The sequence below is a fragment of the Eschrichtius robustus genome, chromosome X (genome assembly GCF_028021215.1).
Source record: "Eschrichtius robustus isolate mEscRob2 chromosome X, mEscRob2.pri, whole genome shotgun sequence".
In the NCBI taxonomy this organism is placed as follows: Eukaryota; Metazoa; Chordata; class Mammalia; order Artiodactyla; family Eschrichtiidae; genus Eschrichtius; species Eschrichtius robustus.
The window spans coordinates 46,411,386-46,428,063 of NC_090845.1; positions in this window are offsets into that span (position 1 = coordinate 46,411,386).

The following is a 16,678-nucleotide window of genomic DNA, read 5'->3' on the forward strand; positions in this document are numbered from 1 at the left end:
ATATATCATCCTGTTCTTGGTTGGTGGATGCAATAGCTTCTAGAATCTCTTTGAGGATAATAATGGTTATTTTTTCTCTCTCATTTCTTTTAAATTTTTTATTTGTTGGTTTAGATCTCTATCCTTGATATCAGAGGCTTTCCTCAGATACCTCATCATCCTTGGCTTTCTGCTCATGAGTAGGTTCCTAAAACATGTGATTAGAAGATCAGGGTGCTTAGTTGAGACTTGTAGACTATGAGTGCACTAGTTTTCAATTGCTGTGTAACAAATTACCACAAACTTTGTGGCTTAAAATAAGACACATTGATTATCTCACAGTTTCTATGCATCAGGAGCCTGGCACTGCTGGGTCTTCTGTTCAGGGTCTCACAGACTGAATCAAAGTGTTGGTCAGGATGCATTCTCGTCTAAAAATTTGACTGGGGAAGAATCTGCTTTCAGGCTCATTCAGGTTTTTGGCAGAATTTATTTCCTTGTGACTGTATAACTGAGGGCCCTGGCTTATTGCTAGCTGTTGGCTGAAGGTCACCCTTAGGTCCTAGAGGCCACCCACAGTTCCTTAAGGCTACTGGCAGTTCCTTGCCATGTGGGCTTACCCAGCATGACCTCTTATTTCATCTAGCCCAGAAGAAGAGACCCTGGAGCAGCAGAACCTTATATAGCATAACTTAATGATGGGAATATATCTCGTCACCTTTGCCATATTCTTTTGGTTAGAAGCAAGTCACAGGTCCAACAACATTCAAGAAAAGAGAATTACACAAAGGCATGAATATCAGGAGGTGGGACTCATTGAAGATTACCTTAGGGTCTATTTACCACAACGGGCTTCACTGCAATATGATCTGGCTGAGTCATTTCATTGGACAACCCCTTATGCAAGCATCTTGAAGCCTTTTCTTGGATTTCTCATATTGCCAAAGAATAATATTCCAATACCCTGCTTGGCGGTTGTAAGTCTGACTGCCAGCATTCTGAGAACCAAGTGGGATAAAGGGCTAGAAGTCTCAACAATCAAAACGTAAAATTTTTAATTTTTCTGTTTCCCTTATAGTAACTCTGCCTCAACTGTGCTCAATGTTTCCCCAGTCCAGAGAACCTCTGTTTTACTCTTCTCCAGAGAATAAACCTCACATCTTCTGGGGGGGAGGAGGGCAGAGAAGTTGTAGAGGGGATCTTGGGATCTAACTGCTTACTAAAAATTTCAAGCAATATTCTCCTTTTCAGCCTCATGTTCACCTTCACTTACAGAAGTACCTCTACAACCAATTGCTGAGCCTTTGGAGGTTCTTTGTTTTGAATTGTGTAGCTTATCAACTTTCCCCACTTTGGATTCAATTTCCTCAGGTCTGCTAAGGCAGTTTTACTTGTATTTCTATTTTCTAGCTTCAAAAATTATACTGTTATCGTCATCTCTCCCCAAATTACTGTCATTTTAGTGAGTTTGCCAAAGGAGTGGAGGTAAATGCATGTGTTCGAATTTTTATGGTCAATGGGATGTCATAACTTACATGCTAAGCAGATTACACTGACCTTTTTTGTGAAGAATGGACTATGAGGGAGGAATAAGAGAAGTTGGGAGAACAGTTATGTATCTAGCCAAGAGATATTTAAGAGGAGAAATAAATAGAGCTTGGTGGTAGATTGAGTGTGTGTGTGTGTGTGTGTGTGTGTGTGTGTGTGAGAGAGAGAGAGAGAGAGAGAGATGTCACTGATGACTCTTAAGCTCGTGTAGCAGGATGGATGGTACATTTCATCTATTTCTTGCTTCTCCGTTTCTCAGGTTATTTTCCAGGACTGCTATCAACTCACTTGTATCCCCTCACTACCAAAACTGATGTCACCACAAAACTGACTCAGAGCAAACCTAACATTGCCAGGAACACAGTTACCATGGCAAGGAAACCTTAATTTAAACAACACCACCACCAGCAACAACAACTACAACAACAGCTCCAATTTATGGAGTGATTACTATAAGCCATGCTAAACCCTTTCCGTATATTATTTCATTTAATTTCCCCAACAGCCCTGTGAGGTAAATACCAACTGTGATTCATTACCATTGGATCCTTCAAGTGGATACTTTCTAAATCAATCAAGTTCTGGGGAGAATAGTTTTTACTACAAATTGTGTCTGGGTCTCTAGAAGTGATAGAAGGGCATTACATTAGCCACCGCCATTCCTACTCATTTGCTGTACACTCCAAACCTGTGGTCGAAGACATCTACTCTTTATCAATACTGCCTCCCCCTCCCATTAACCACTTCCTCCCATTCTTGCCTTGCCATTCTTTCCTTTTAAAATCCTCTCTTACGCTTTATTCCAACTGCAGCACAGAACTGCAGCCTTATTCTTCTCCACAACTTCTTCATAGAAGAAATAAAGGCTTGGAGTGGAGGAGAACTTTGCCCAATCTGCAAACTTCTGTACAATTTTAGGAATAAAAGGCATAAGAATGGACATGCTTTAAATTGTTCATAGCCTAGAGGAGGACAAACAAGGGGATCAAGGAAAAGTGATTTTAATGCATTTTGAAACTTTTCCTGAGCTTCTTGAGAAATGGAAGAGTTGGGGGAACTGGGAGCACACAGTATACACTAAATTAACCCACCGCTAATTACTTGGGGTTGCGACCTGTGGGAAAGCCTAGGAGGATGTCTTAGTCAGCTTGGGTTGCCATAACAAAATGCCATAGACTGTGTGGCTTAAACAATATAAGTTTACTTCTCACAGTTCTGTAGGCTGGAAGTCTGAGATCAAGATGGTTGGGTTCTGGTGAGAGCTTTCTTCCTGGCTTGCAGATGGCTGCCTTCTCACTATGTCCTCATATGGTGAAGAGAGAGCAAGCTCTCTGGTGTCTCTTCTTTGAAGGGCATTAATCCCTCCACCCTCATGACCTCATCTAAACCTAATTACCTTCCAGAGGCCCCACCTCCAGACACCATCACGTTAAGGGTTAGGGCTTCAACATATCCATGACCCATGGCAAAGGATCACAATCTGCTTTTCTGGGTCCTCATTGAACCTTCCCCCTAGTATTAATCAATACAGAGAGAACATAGGGCACTGACAACAAAGTCAGTCAGCAAACATAGGTGAGATTTGCATGGGTGTCCATGTTTTCCTAGGTGCCACTAGCTATGGCAGTGTTTGTAGGGATGACTCACTCTTTGCCTTTAACCATTTTCTTTCTGCTGAGTTCTGGTTAGATTTTTACTCTTTCTCTGTAAATCTGTTTCTTCTGTGCTATATTAAGCTTCATCAAGACATACTTCTGGTATGATGATAAAAGAGGTGACTAGATTGATTGACTACATACTGAAATATCATAGATTTTCGTCCCTGATAAAGGTTCTTTTTCGTGTGACTAGTGAAGGTTGGTGAGTGTAAGTCAGAAGATAGAGTTCTTAAAAGAGGTTTGACTTCTTTGGAGACAAGAATGACGAGGAAAGATTTTGTAGTCTTGACGACATCACACGTGTGCTCTCTCTCTCCTCCATGGAAACCAAAAAGTGTGAATGAGACTGAAAGAGTCAGCTAATCCTCACTCCCCCCTCCACTCCCACTTCCACCACTAGACTTAAGGGTTAGTGTTTTTCTTCTTCAGTGCCGCCGAGCATGAATGTACTAAAGAATAAAAAGGAATATCACAGTGCCATAAGTAACTAAGTAACTTAGTTTCTTAGTTATTGTAGTTCTGGTTGCTGCTATAGAATCCTCCATTATTGCCCTAGGCACCTTTAGAATACAGTTCATGTAGCCATTGACTGTGACCCCAGATGTTTGAGTACCAACTAATTCATGGGTCTCAATGCATACATGCAACTCTGGGTAGGGGGTTGTTTTATTATGGTTTTTTTTTTTTTTGGTTTAGTGCCTTTCTAGGCAGCTAACCACATTCATCCGTTCACCAAAAGTCTATTGAGCATCTACTCTGTGCCAGGCACTCTAATAGGTATTGAAGGTATAAAGACACATACCATGCAATTTACTGCCTTTGATGCAACTACAGCTCTATAGGCAGATCTCCCTTTAAGACAAGGCCACACACAAATCACTGAAATACAGAGTAATAAGTGTGATGATTAGTTGCCTAGACAAAATGCTAACTCAGAAGAGGAATAATCTATCTTTGCTGCAGGGGAGCCAGAAAAGTGTTCACAAAGGTGACATTTGAGCTATGTTTCAAAGAAAGAGAAAAAGGGAAAAGTCATTCCAGGCATAAGAAACAGTATTTGTAAAGAAACAGAAATGTAAAGGGTCATAGAGTGTTCAAGGATCTGCAAGAAGTTCAGTTTGACTGAAGCAATGTCAGGTGATCTTGCTAGAAAGGAAAATTAGGGTGATTATGAAGGACCTCCTTAAAGAGCTTGGATTTAACATTGAATATTTGTGGACAGAAGAGTGACATAATATTATTGACAACTGACAAAATTCACTCCAGCAAATACATGGAGGACAGTTTGGAAAGAGGCAAGAATGAATGCAGGGAGACCAATTAGAAGCCTGTCAAAAATCCAAGTGAGAGGTGATAAGTGTCGGAACAAAGGCAGTGACAGTGGAAATAATGAGGAAGGAATATGATTAAGAGGCAATTATAAAGAAGATTATAATAGTAACTTGTGGCCAATTGAATGTGGTTACCGGGGAGAAGAGAAAGTTTTGTGTGACTCCCAGATTTCCAGTTTAGGTGACTTGATAGATGACAGGGCCATTAATAGAGATCAGTCCAAGAGATCCAGTAGATAGTTGAACACATGGGTCTAGAGTAGAGGAGAGATGTGTAGGTTGGAGATTAAAATGTATGTATCATTAATGTAGTAGTTGTGGCCACGGGAGTGGAAAAGATTTCCCTGGGAAAGTTTGCAGACATATGAAAAGGGCATTATGAATAGGACCTCTAGAAACAGCAACATTTAAGGGATAGGCACATGAAGAGAAGTTGTTGAAGGAGGAGAATGAATAATGAGAGAGATAGAAGGAAAACCTGGAGAGATGAAAGGTCTTGTTCACAGTGTCAAATACTGCATAGAGGTCAAGAAAGATGATGATAGGAGCAGGGCCCACTTGATTCAGTACTTGGGGTTTTGGTGACCTTACAGAGAGCATATTCAGTAGAACTGTGCCAGAAGCAGCCCAGGCCAAGGGGGCTGAGACACAAATGGGAGGGAAGGAAGTGGAGACTGAGATTGCCCTTTTGTCTTTACTTTGAAATATGGATTTATAAACATTCTAATAACAATGAACCTTGCCCTGAGGGTCTGTTGCACAGTGAGGTACAATGATTAGTAACAGATGCTTTTAATCTGTATCTCATATTTAGTATTTATTTTTGTATATTGTACTGTGGTTTATATAACATACACATAAATGAAGATACATATATGAGGGTGCCTTTTGTTTCTGATAGGGTAAAGCAATCAATTACAGTTTAGGAGCTCCCATCTGGAGAGTAAGGTCCACAGACTTACTGACTCCTTTGGTTTTGGAAAAGCTCCTACTTTCCTAAAAGCAGCCCCCGCCTCAGCATAGAGGGAATGTTATCCTGTAGGGTATGAATCCTTCCTGGAAGCATCTGAATTTATGCATGCTGGGAATTCCCCTCTTTCTGTGTGACTTTACTGGGCATAAAGATTTCTCTGCAAATCAAAACTAGGGAGCACGCCTGAGTCCAGGGATCCTCAAGGCAGTTATGAAAACTAAACTCTGAAATCCATGGAGGCATCATCTCAGACAGTGGTGCTTAATCCTTTTCTCACTCTAGCACACCTGGGGGAGATAGTCTGACTTGCACTATCTGTAATAGTAATTCAGTGATAGCCAGGAAGAGAGATAATAATGATGGACTACTTTCATTAAATAGCCAGACATTGTCCTCAACATTTTACATCAATTATGTAAACTACTGTGTCCCCAGGATACAGGTGTGGAAACTAAGTCAGAGAGGTCGAAAGACTTGCCCTGACAGACTACTCTTTTAAGAAGTGTGGTGGTGAAGGAAGAGAGAAAGTGAAAGGAACAGTTATGGAGAACATAGTTTTATTTTTCCAGTTAGCTGAATTCTTATTTGAACCCTGTCCTCTCTTTGGAGAAGATGTAAGCAGTGTGCCTGGCCTAGTGTTGAGGAAACACTGGGGAGGGATAAGAGATGAAAATGGCAAGTTCCCTAACTTTGAGGTCCAAATGGACTATTTGATGAGGGAAGAAACAAACATATAGAAAAGTAAAGACTAGGTGGTGTCTTTAAAGGTGGGTTGTAAGGCGGTTGCTTAGAACTTAGAGTGCATTTTATATCAGGAACTTGCTAAAGATGGGCACTTTTATAGGTGCATCCATAAATCCAATTTGTCCTGTGACATAGCTGAAATGCTGTACATTTGATATAAAAATTAGTATGAGAAATAATGTACTAATAATTAAATAAAATGAACTATAAAGTTGAATAAGACGTGGGTTTTAATGCTGGTACTTGAAGAGAAGCTGGTTTAATTAGGAGTGGGATAAAATAAGATGAAGGCTTCAGTAGAGCTTCTGAATAGGACTTCTGGCACTTTCAAGGACTTTAGAAGATGATGCGCATTTTTTTTTATCATGTTTAATTTCACTTTAAAGAACATGGCTGTCAATTTGTTAATTTGGTTGCATCGGCACTGCTTTTACACTCACCAACCATAATTAGAGCTTTTGGTTGAATCACGAATATAACAAAGAAGAAAATGTTAAGGCCATCATAGATTCTTGGATACCTAGGAGTGGTAACCTTTTCACCTCCTAAACACTTGGTCCTTAGTTTCCATCCAGCCTGTTTTCTCAATACAAGAACCTAGTCGCATAGCTACTCCAATTTCTGCCTTGGTTTTTCCCTTCCCCAGACTGCTTCATCCATTTCTTTCATCTGGAACTCCTGGGGTGACTTCTACCCATTTTTATACCTAGCCTCTGCCCTCTTTTATGAAATTCCCAAGAACTGCTCACACATGACCACAAAATCTTTGCTGCTCCCACATTCCTTGAAGTAGCAACAGTTATCATCTTCCACTCTTACCCATTTGACCCTAATTTGGACAAGAGAAGATGAGAGAGTCAGTGGAAAAGAGCCAGAAGAGAAAGAGCAGCTGTGCTTGAAGATATGAGAATATTTATGAAAAAAATACCAAAAGGAGAAGTATGAGCGGTGGAAGAGAGACAAAAAGGAGGTAACACAGGACTCCTAAGTGGGAAGAAAATAGATGTATGGTAGAAAATCTCAGAACAGATGATGTCGTGAGGCAGAAAAGCTATATTATTCTACAGAAAGGTCTTGATGTGGGTGGTGATATGAAACATTGTTTGAAAGGTTAAAAACCAGAGAGTGTCCATGAGCCAAATGAGGAAATAAAGGTGCTGAAGGAATTTGTGGACTTGGAGATTCCAGTGAGGTAAACTGGTCAGAAATAGTTTCACAGAAGAGAGAGGGTATGATATTGGTCCTAAAAGATAGTAGGACTCAGATAAATAAAGAAGGGGACAAAAAAAGCAGCATTGTAAATATAGGCAGCAAATTCAGATTTAAGGGAAGGTATTTCTGATTGAAATGGAGTTTCTTTGGGGAAGTAGCTAATGTCAAAGTTGGAAGGTAGAAAGGGACTAGATTGTGACCTTAAGTATCAGGTCAAGGAGTTTATATTTTATCTTATATGGAATGAGGAGCTAATGATCATTTCTTGATCAAAGTGGAGGTTTATGAAACTTAGATCATCTATGGTTGTGAGGATCGATTAGAGTGGGTAGAGGACTGAGGCAGTGAGACCAGATAGGAGGTTGAGGCCTTGACCTGGGTTGATATTAGAGGGGGTGGGAGAAGGAGAAATGTAAGAGACATTACCAAGTAAAAATGACCAAAACTTTGTAACTAATTGGATGGGGAGGAGGGCAAAAATTGGGAATAGTTAACAATGACCATGAGGTTTGAGCCAGAGCAGAGGATAAACTGTAGAAAGGAATTTATCACAGGAAAACAACTGGACATGTGCAAAAGTTGTTCATTGTGGCATTGTTTGAAGTAGCAAAAATTCAAAAACAACCTAAAGGTATATATTGGTCAGGATAATAAATAATAGATATTGTAATGAGCAACCCTAAAATCTCAGTGACTTAACGCCGTAAAGATATATTGTTCATTCATATGGCAATGATATATTGTTTGCTCAGGTGGTCCAATGCAGTCAGTGAGGGATCATCTGCTCCTCACAGTCATTCAGAGATCCAGTTTCACACATCTTGTAATACCACCATCTTCCACATATGGCCCCCATGGTCACAATAGAAGGGAAAGAGAGAGAGCCGAGGAACTTGTTGTATTTTAGCACCAAGGCTTAGAAGTAGAATGTATCGCTTCCATCCACATTCCATTGACCAGAACTAGTCATATTGTCCACCTGTAACTTTTTATGTGGCCAGGAGGAAAATAGAGTGGGTCTATTTTCACTGCTATGAAGACATAACAGTGCCTGTGACACAAGGTCCATCAATAGGAAATGGCTAAATAAGCTGTGGATGTCTTTTCCATAGAATAGTTTTCAGCACTTAAAAAAAGAGAATGAGACATATCTATGTAGATTGACATGGAAAGATCTACAGAATATTTTGTTGATTGAAAAGAACGATTTGAGAATGATACATTGCAATATAACATTGAGATTAAAAAACCCAAATGCCGTTTTCTATAAGTACATATTCTGTATATATATATATATATATATATATATATATATATATATATATATATATATATATATATATATACATATATGCATATATGTGTGTGTGTATATATATATATATATATATATATATATATATATATATATATATATATATATATATATATATATATAAATGTGTAGAAAAAGATCTAGAAGTATACCAAAATCCAAACTGTCAACAAGGGTTATTTCTGAGGAGGAGAGGAGTGGACCTTGACTGTTGATGGTATGCAAAATGAGCCTTATCTGTAACTTCAAAAATTTTTATAAGGGAAATGAATTTACATATTATGCATATGATTAAAATTTATATTAAAAGACATATCTGGAGATGTGTAGTTTTATTTATTTGTTTCAAAAAAGGATTTCAGGTATGAGTTTCATTTTTGACTTGTTGAGTTTAAAGAGCTAATGTAATATCCAGGTTGTTGGTGGTGGTTGGGATCTAACAGGCAGCTAGAGATGCAGGTTTGGAGCTCTGGGGAGAAGCTGGGGTTAGAGATGTTGAATAGAGGCAGTACTGAAGCCATAACAATGTCAAGGACCTCAAAGGCAATAGTACTCATGGCACCAGACCGTGACAAGAGGAGACACTTTTGGCAGACTGTAAATCAATGCACTGCTTACTTCATTGAGAAAGCTTTGTTACCAAAAAATACCAGCTGAACTAATCTATGTGCTTAGTGATGTGAGTGATTCTGGACAAGACTCTTATGTCATTGTGGACTGCTAACTAACAGTTTGAGGATCGGCACTGGTACATGGACTATGGTTTGAGTAGCAGTGCTCTATGGGAGAGACAACGTAGAAAGATAAGGGATTTCCATTGTGAACCTTGGGCTGTGACTATATTTGGAGGGGATGGGAGGAAAAGAGAAAAAACTTCAGAGATGGAAGGAGAGTGGTCAACAGTGTCAAATGCCACAAAGAGGTAAAGAATGAAAGAGGGAAAGTCATTGGAGTTGACCCTGTGTGTTTGTGTGTTTGTGTGTGTGTGTGTGTGTATACGCGCATGCATGGGTGCACACATATGTTTGCTTATGTTTGAGAAAACCTACAATGTCATCAAGCATGTATTCTGTGTCATGAACTGTGCTATATGCTCTACAACTATCATTTCATTTCATGGGTTTACTGATGAAAGTAGAAGAGTATAGGAGAGTGGTGGGACTAAGAAGCCGGAGGGCTGGAGGTTAAGGAAAGGGCAAGTATATGGACATAAGCAGTTGTTGCAGAGAAGGTAGGTGATAAAAAAAAGGAACAGAATGTTGTGTAGAAATGTAGGGAGAAGGGAATTCTATGGCGCTCACTTAGAATGACTTCGTTTTCAGTAAGGTGGGAGGCAAGATTGAGTAGAGGGGGCTTGACTGAGCAGAGAAGGTATGTGAAAGATACTCTAGGGAACGCAATGGAGGAGCCAAAATCTATGTATAAAATGACTTCAGCATAACTATATGACCTCTGCTATAAAAACACAGAAGGGCAGAAATCACAAATGCACACAGTAGGGGTTACTTATGTATTGGAAGAAGGTTAAGGTGGTTGAGTAATTGATGCTACAAGCCCCCTAGCCATTTTTTCTTAATCTTGAATTTATAATAGCTTGATTTCTTTCAGGATCCTATTTCAAACAGACAATTGTGACAGCTAAAAAATCCCTCCTCTCGATTGGGATGTCATTGATGTGTTGATAGAAAAAGCTTTGGAGCCTTTCAGTTCCCTCCTTTCCCCAAATAAATCCGAAAAGAAAACTAACTCATGTAAGTAGGTCCATGGGGACATTGTCTCTGCCCATCCATAAGCAGCTTTAACACAGAAAGGATAGACGGGAGCCTGTCTGACCCACAAAGAGACAGAAAATTGGGTAGGATTCAGTGTGGGGTGAAAGTGTCACATAACACGGCCTGGGGATTAGGACAGTTGAAGAGATTATACTGGGGGATGGAAGACCAAGCTAAGGTGACTAATAGCAATACAAACATGACAGCGACTGAGCTCATGGATCGTATAGCTCCCAATAGTGTTTGCAGTGTGACTCTCAAATAGTTTCTGTGTGGATTCTGTCCAGTTAGTAAGTATTGGAAATTTCAGACCTTCCCAGGTTCTTATTCCCATCTAAGCCCTTGAATCGTTTGAAATCCACTGTGCTTTCATTTTCCTTCTCCCCGTTTTTCCTTTATCCCTTCTCTTCGTGTCCTTTCTTTTATAGTTTTTGTTCGGTACACTTAAGTTTGTAAACCAACAAGAGACAGAGCAGTTCTGGACAAAGTTGTGAGTCAAGGCAATGAATTGGCTATTTCAAGATTGGACTGAGGAGTCAGTTCTGCCACCAACTGGCTGTGTAACCTTGTACAAGTGCCTTCCCTCCCTGGATTTCAGGTTCTACATTTTTAAAATGAAGAGCTTGAATTAGACCAACAAAGTGTGTACATTAGAAGCAACAGGAGGTATGTTTTTTGCAGATCTGGTTGCCCAGGTCCCCTTGTTGGAGCCTCAATAGATATGGAATAAGGCTTAGGTGTCTGTGGTTTTAAAAAATGACCTAGATGATTTTTTTTTAGAAACTCATAATCTAAGATGTTTTTTTAAATTAATTAATTAATTTATTTATTTAATTTATGTCTGTGTTGGGTCTTCGTTTCTGTGCGAGGGCTCTCTCTAGTTGCGGCAAGTGGGGGGCACTCTTCATCGCGGTGCGCGGACCTCTTAGTATCGCGGCCTCTCTTGTTGCGGAGCACAGGCTCCAGACGCGCAGGCTCAGTAGTTGTGGCTCATGGGCCCAGTTGCCCCGCGGCATGTGGGATCTTCCCAGACCAGGGCTTGAACCCGTGTCCCCTGCACTGGCAGGCAGACTCTCAACCACTGCGCCACCAGGGAAGCCCAACCTAGATGATTTTAATACTTGCCTCCAATTGAGAAACACTGGCAATAGATGATCGTTAAGGAATTTCCAGTTGTAACATTACATGAGGAGATGTGTGTATGTGTGTGTGTGTGGGGGGGGGTGTGCGTGTGTGTGTGTGTATGTGTGTGTGTGTGTGTGTGTGTGAGAGAGAGAGAGAGAGAGTGAGCCAGAGAGGACTTTCACTCTCTGGAAAGCCAGCTACCTATTGTTTATAAAATTCAAAACTGGGGACCTGGGACAGTAATGTAAAATTTCTACATTTTCAATGTACAGTGTGTGTGCTAATGCATGCACACACTCAACTGCCTTTCCCAAAGAAATAACAAAATATGAAAAGAAACAGGGCAAAATAAAAACAGGACCTTCCCGGGAGTATGAATATTGAGATATGTCAGTCATAGGCCCAGCTCTCCAGAAGCTTGCATTGTATGCCCCATCTTTTCCTAGCTTGCTGGCACTTGGAAAGGACTCCCAGAATCACTGACATTAAGGTATTAAGACTTATTGTGTTTTGGAGTGTTAGTCTGCCAGGGATACTTGCATTTTGAGGAGCCTATGCCCAAGAACTACATTTTGAACAAGGGTTTCTGAGAAAATTTGGGAAATATTGTCTATCAGTAGATCGAAATCTGGTTTCTGGTTGCCTATGATGGTGTTGTTATAAGGGGGAACTAAATAATTGAGGGTCTACAATGGAAGTGGATAGCTGCTATGGGTATTAAGCATAGGACAGAGGGCCTTGAGAAGCAGTGGGGAGAGGGGCTTTGCATAAGCCCTATGTGATACATTATTAACTCCAATGGTAGCTGGACTAGAGATAGGAGTTTAGGAAGGGTGATATGAATGTTCCAGGGTTCAGAATTCCTAAGCATGGACTTTAGTTAGTGGGAGAACTGAGAAGACCTATGTATCGAAGTTCTATCCTTTTTGAAATGAATTGTTGGTGAGGCAGTATTTTGTAGCTGTTGCACTGAAAGGAAAAGCCCATCCTAGCCAAAAGGATTCACTGTTAAAACAGACCTATAGGCTCCATATTTTCCATTAGCCCCCAAATCCCCAAGGTGTGAGCTCGGGCTTGAACCAGTGCCAACAATGTGTTTTGGACATGGCTAGAAAAGCCCCAAACACCTCCCCTCCAGGGTTGGCTGTTTGTCACTGTGGCTCTGATGAGCAGTCAAGAGAAGATTCTCCCCTAGGGCCTTCTTACGTTGCACACGATAGCTGCATAGTCTCTGGATGAAGAGCGGGCTTACAGCTTTCTGTGACTGGAGGGGCAAGTTCCTGGCTCTAAAAAAGCAACCCTACTTTGTGCTTCTCTGTAGGCAGAGCCGCAGTTTCTCAGCTTCCATAATCCCCTATTTAAAATGCAGTTGCTCTGGAAGCATTCACACCTTATTAGCATCTAAAATCTCTTGAGCCGCTTTTAGATGTTCTTTGAGAGCAAAGCTCCAACTTAGGGGTTTTGTGCAGTGGTCCTTAGCATGGTCCCCAGACCAGCAGCAGCGGCAGCAGCTGGGAACTTGTTAGAAATGTAAATTCTCAGGCTCCACCCCGACCTAAAACTTTAGGGGTGAAGCCTAGTAACCTGCTCTTTAACCAAGTGCTCTAAGTCATTCTGATGCATGCTAAGGTTTGAAAAACCCGGGTATAATAGAAGGAATTTGAGCTTTGGGGCCTGACAGACCTGGGTTTGAATCTGGGCTCTACACTACTTAGGTAACCTTGGAAATGACAACAGCTAATATTTATTGAGCAATGATCTACTATTTACTAGATAATGTGCTAAGCAGTTTCAAGGGATTAGTGCGCGTGTATGTGTGTGTGTGTGTGTGTGTGTGTGTGTGTGTGTGTGTGTGTGTGTGTGTAATCCCTGTGGAGTTATGTATTATTTTTACCCTGACTTTAGAGATGAGGAAGCTGAGGCTCTGAAGGGTTAAGTGATGGAGCTCAGCTCAGGTAGTCTGGTTTCAGAGTCTGAGCTTTTAAACTTTACTTGAGTCTCAGTTCTCTCCTTTGTAAAATGGGGCCAGTATTATCCTACTTTGGAGAGTTTGGAGAAATAGAAGTAATATATTTTGGGGCCAATTCTTCATAGGTAGTCCAGCTCAGCCCTGCTCAACTGGTTCTTTTAGAAAGAACCTTTCTGTAAAATCTACAGTATAGATGGTGCTTTTCCAAAAGATGTCACCAATAGTGTAACTAGGGCAGCAGGGGAGAGATACAGCTATAGGAAGAGCCCCAGAGGTGGCACAGAACCTGACTCCTGCTTCCCAAGTTGCAACTTTAATCTAGGTTAGGCCCCTTCCCCCTTGCCATCCCTACCTTTCACCTAGGCCTAATGGAGCTAAGGGAAGCAGTCCTCTCCATGGAAACTCTTCCTCCGCAGTGATTCAGGTAGGCCTCAAGGGATCCCCTTACTAGAAAACTGGCTCTGTGCTGTACTCCTCCATCAGTGAGCTCTGGTGGGAACAAGATTGATGGAAAGGCCCCTCCCCAAACCGACCCCGCAAGCAGTTTGAAGATCCACACCCTGTTAGCAGAAAAGAGACGTGACGTGGAGCCTTGGAAAAAATTCTTCTCCTTTTTTCATCTTTCTTATAGCTCCTATTTGGCCTGGGGAAAAGGTATAAGATAGATTCCTTCCTATGCTTTCTATTGAAAGGTTGCCATGGAGACCAGGCCCAGCCTCTGCCTTTGGCCAGTTGGCAGTCAACAAATAGCTCCTGGGCTGATTTCCTCGTTATTGTGGCCCTCTTCCCCAGTGACTACCCCTATCTCAATGTTGCACACAGTAGGTACACAGTTCATTCCTTCATTTAACCATTGTTAGTTGAGCATCTACAATGTGCCAGTTCCTTTTCCCAGGTTCTGGAGATTCAGAGGTGAATAACACAAATAAATGCTTGCTGAACTAAATTAAATCGAATCAGATTGAATTTCTCAGCCTTTGGCAAGACACTGAACTAGCTCAGTTACTGAAAAGGATCCCAACTGATTTTCACAATAATTTATTTCATGAATATTTATTAAGCACTTACTCTGTACGAGGCACTATTCTAGCTGCAGAGGATACAGCAGTGTATAAGGCCCCTGCTTTAATAGAACTTACTTTCTTAAAGAAGAAGACACACAATAAGCAAGTATATAAATAAGATGATGATATTAGATGGTGACAAATGTTATGAAGGTAATGACTTTAGAAAGTGACCAATGTTGGGATGGAGCGTTTCCCTAAATAGAGTGGTCAGGGAATGGTATTTGACCGGGGACCCGGAAGATGGAAAGGAACTAGCCCTGGGAAGATCTAAGGGAAGAGCATTCCAGACAAGGGAAGAGTATTTGCAAAGTCTTTAAACTGAGAATAGTTTGGCTTGTTCAAGTAACTGAACAAAAATCAGAGCGAGGTGGAAAATAGTTAAGAGAGGTAGGTAGGGGTTGTGTCAGCTGAGGTCTGCTAGGCTGAGATAGGGAGTTTGGATTTTTGTTCTCATGTTATGTGAACCCACTGGAGAGTTCCAAGCAGTATACATATATGATATGATTTGTGTTTTCATTAGAACACTCTGGCAAGCTGTATGCAAAATGGACTGGGTAAGGGAAAGTTTCTACTGGGAGACCAGTGGAGTAGAGATGGCAATGTTCCATTTAATTTTTTGAAGTTGTGACCAGACAAGTATGCAATATAAGCAACAAATTAAAAAGACTGAATATGCATGACTTGACTTTAAATTAGTGCCTTGCAAAAGTGTCAGGCTATGTTCATTATGCTGCCTCTCATCTCAGTTAACTGGGACCCTCTCAGGTTAGAGCTGAGACTAAAAAGTTCTCTCTAATTTATAGCCCTTTTCCCATATGTGTGTGTGTGTGCATATGACATCTCAGTGTCTTTTCATTTAGTTCTCTGAAATTAATTATGTCCTTCCCTAATATATATATGTTAATTCTGGCCCTTGCAAGGGAGGGACAGAATTAATTCCAAGAAGCCAAAACAGTAAAATAGTAAAATTGCAAAATTTAAAGTAATCACAGGAGTATGTTTCTGCTTGCAAGAAGAAAAACATATTTATGAAATCTTGGATTTACAAACCAGATAAACTAAGAGATAATTATTCACAATACACAACATTCATTTTTTTCTTTTTCTTTTTTTTTCTTTTTTTTTTCTATCCCAAAACATTCGCTAACTGGTTCTTTTAAGTAGCAATTTCTCTAGTGCAGTTAAATTTTTGTTTACAGATCATGAACCAATCATTACTAATCATTAACTGTGTGACAGTGGGGCTAGAGAGCAGAGAAATTCAATTCAATTCAACAAACATTTATTGAGGTCTACTTTGTACAAATAAGGAGGTCCTAGGGAAAATACAAAGAAAAATAAGGTTAATTCCTTGCCACCTGGAAGCATGAAACATTGTGAGGGAAGACATCTAGTACACAACTAGTTATACATGAGACAGTCTAGAATAGAGGTCTGTAAAAAAGTGCTATGAAACATGGAAAGAGCAATTTGCTCTGACTGGGAGAGGTGGGGAAGGCTTCATAGAAATGAATTTTCTTTCACTTATTCATTCAACAGCCTTCATTGAACACCCACTAAGTGCCAGAAACTGTGATGGATGCTGGGACTACCATGGTGAACCAGACCACAAGCAAGCCATTACAATCTACTGTGATCAGGGCTATGAGAGGGGTAGTACAGGGTGCTATGGGAGTACAGAGGAATGGCATCAAGTCTAGCCTTGGGTAGCCTTGAATAGGCTTTTTGGAGGTGTCATTTAAGCTGAGATAGAAGATGAGTATAGGTTAGCCAAGTAAGAGCTGGCGTGGGAATGGGGGACAGTGTTCTAGGCAGAGGAAGCAGCATGTGGTAAGGATTAGAGGTGTATACAGGGAGGGGAAGACAGAGACAGAGAGGATATGATGACTGAAGATAATAATTTCCTGATATTTTATTGTGTTGCCATAGTTTGAATCTGCAGCAGGAGATTTTGTACAGCTGCTCCTTAGCAATCACGTTCTTTT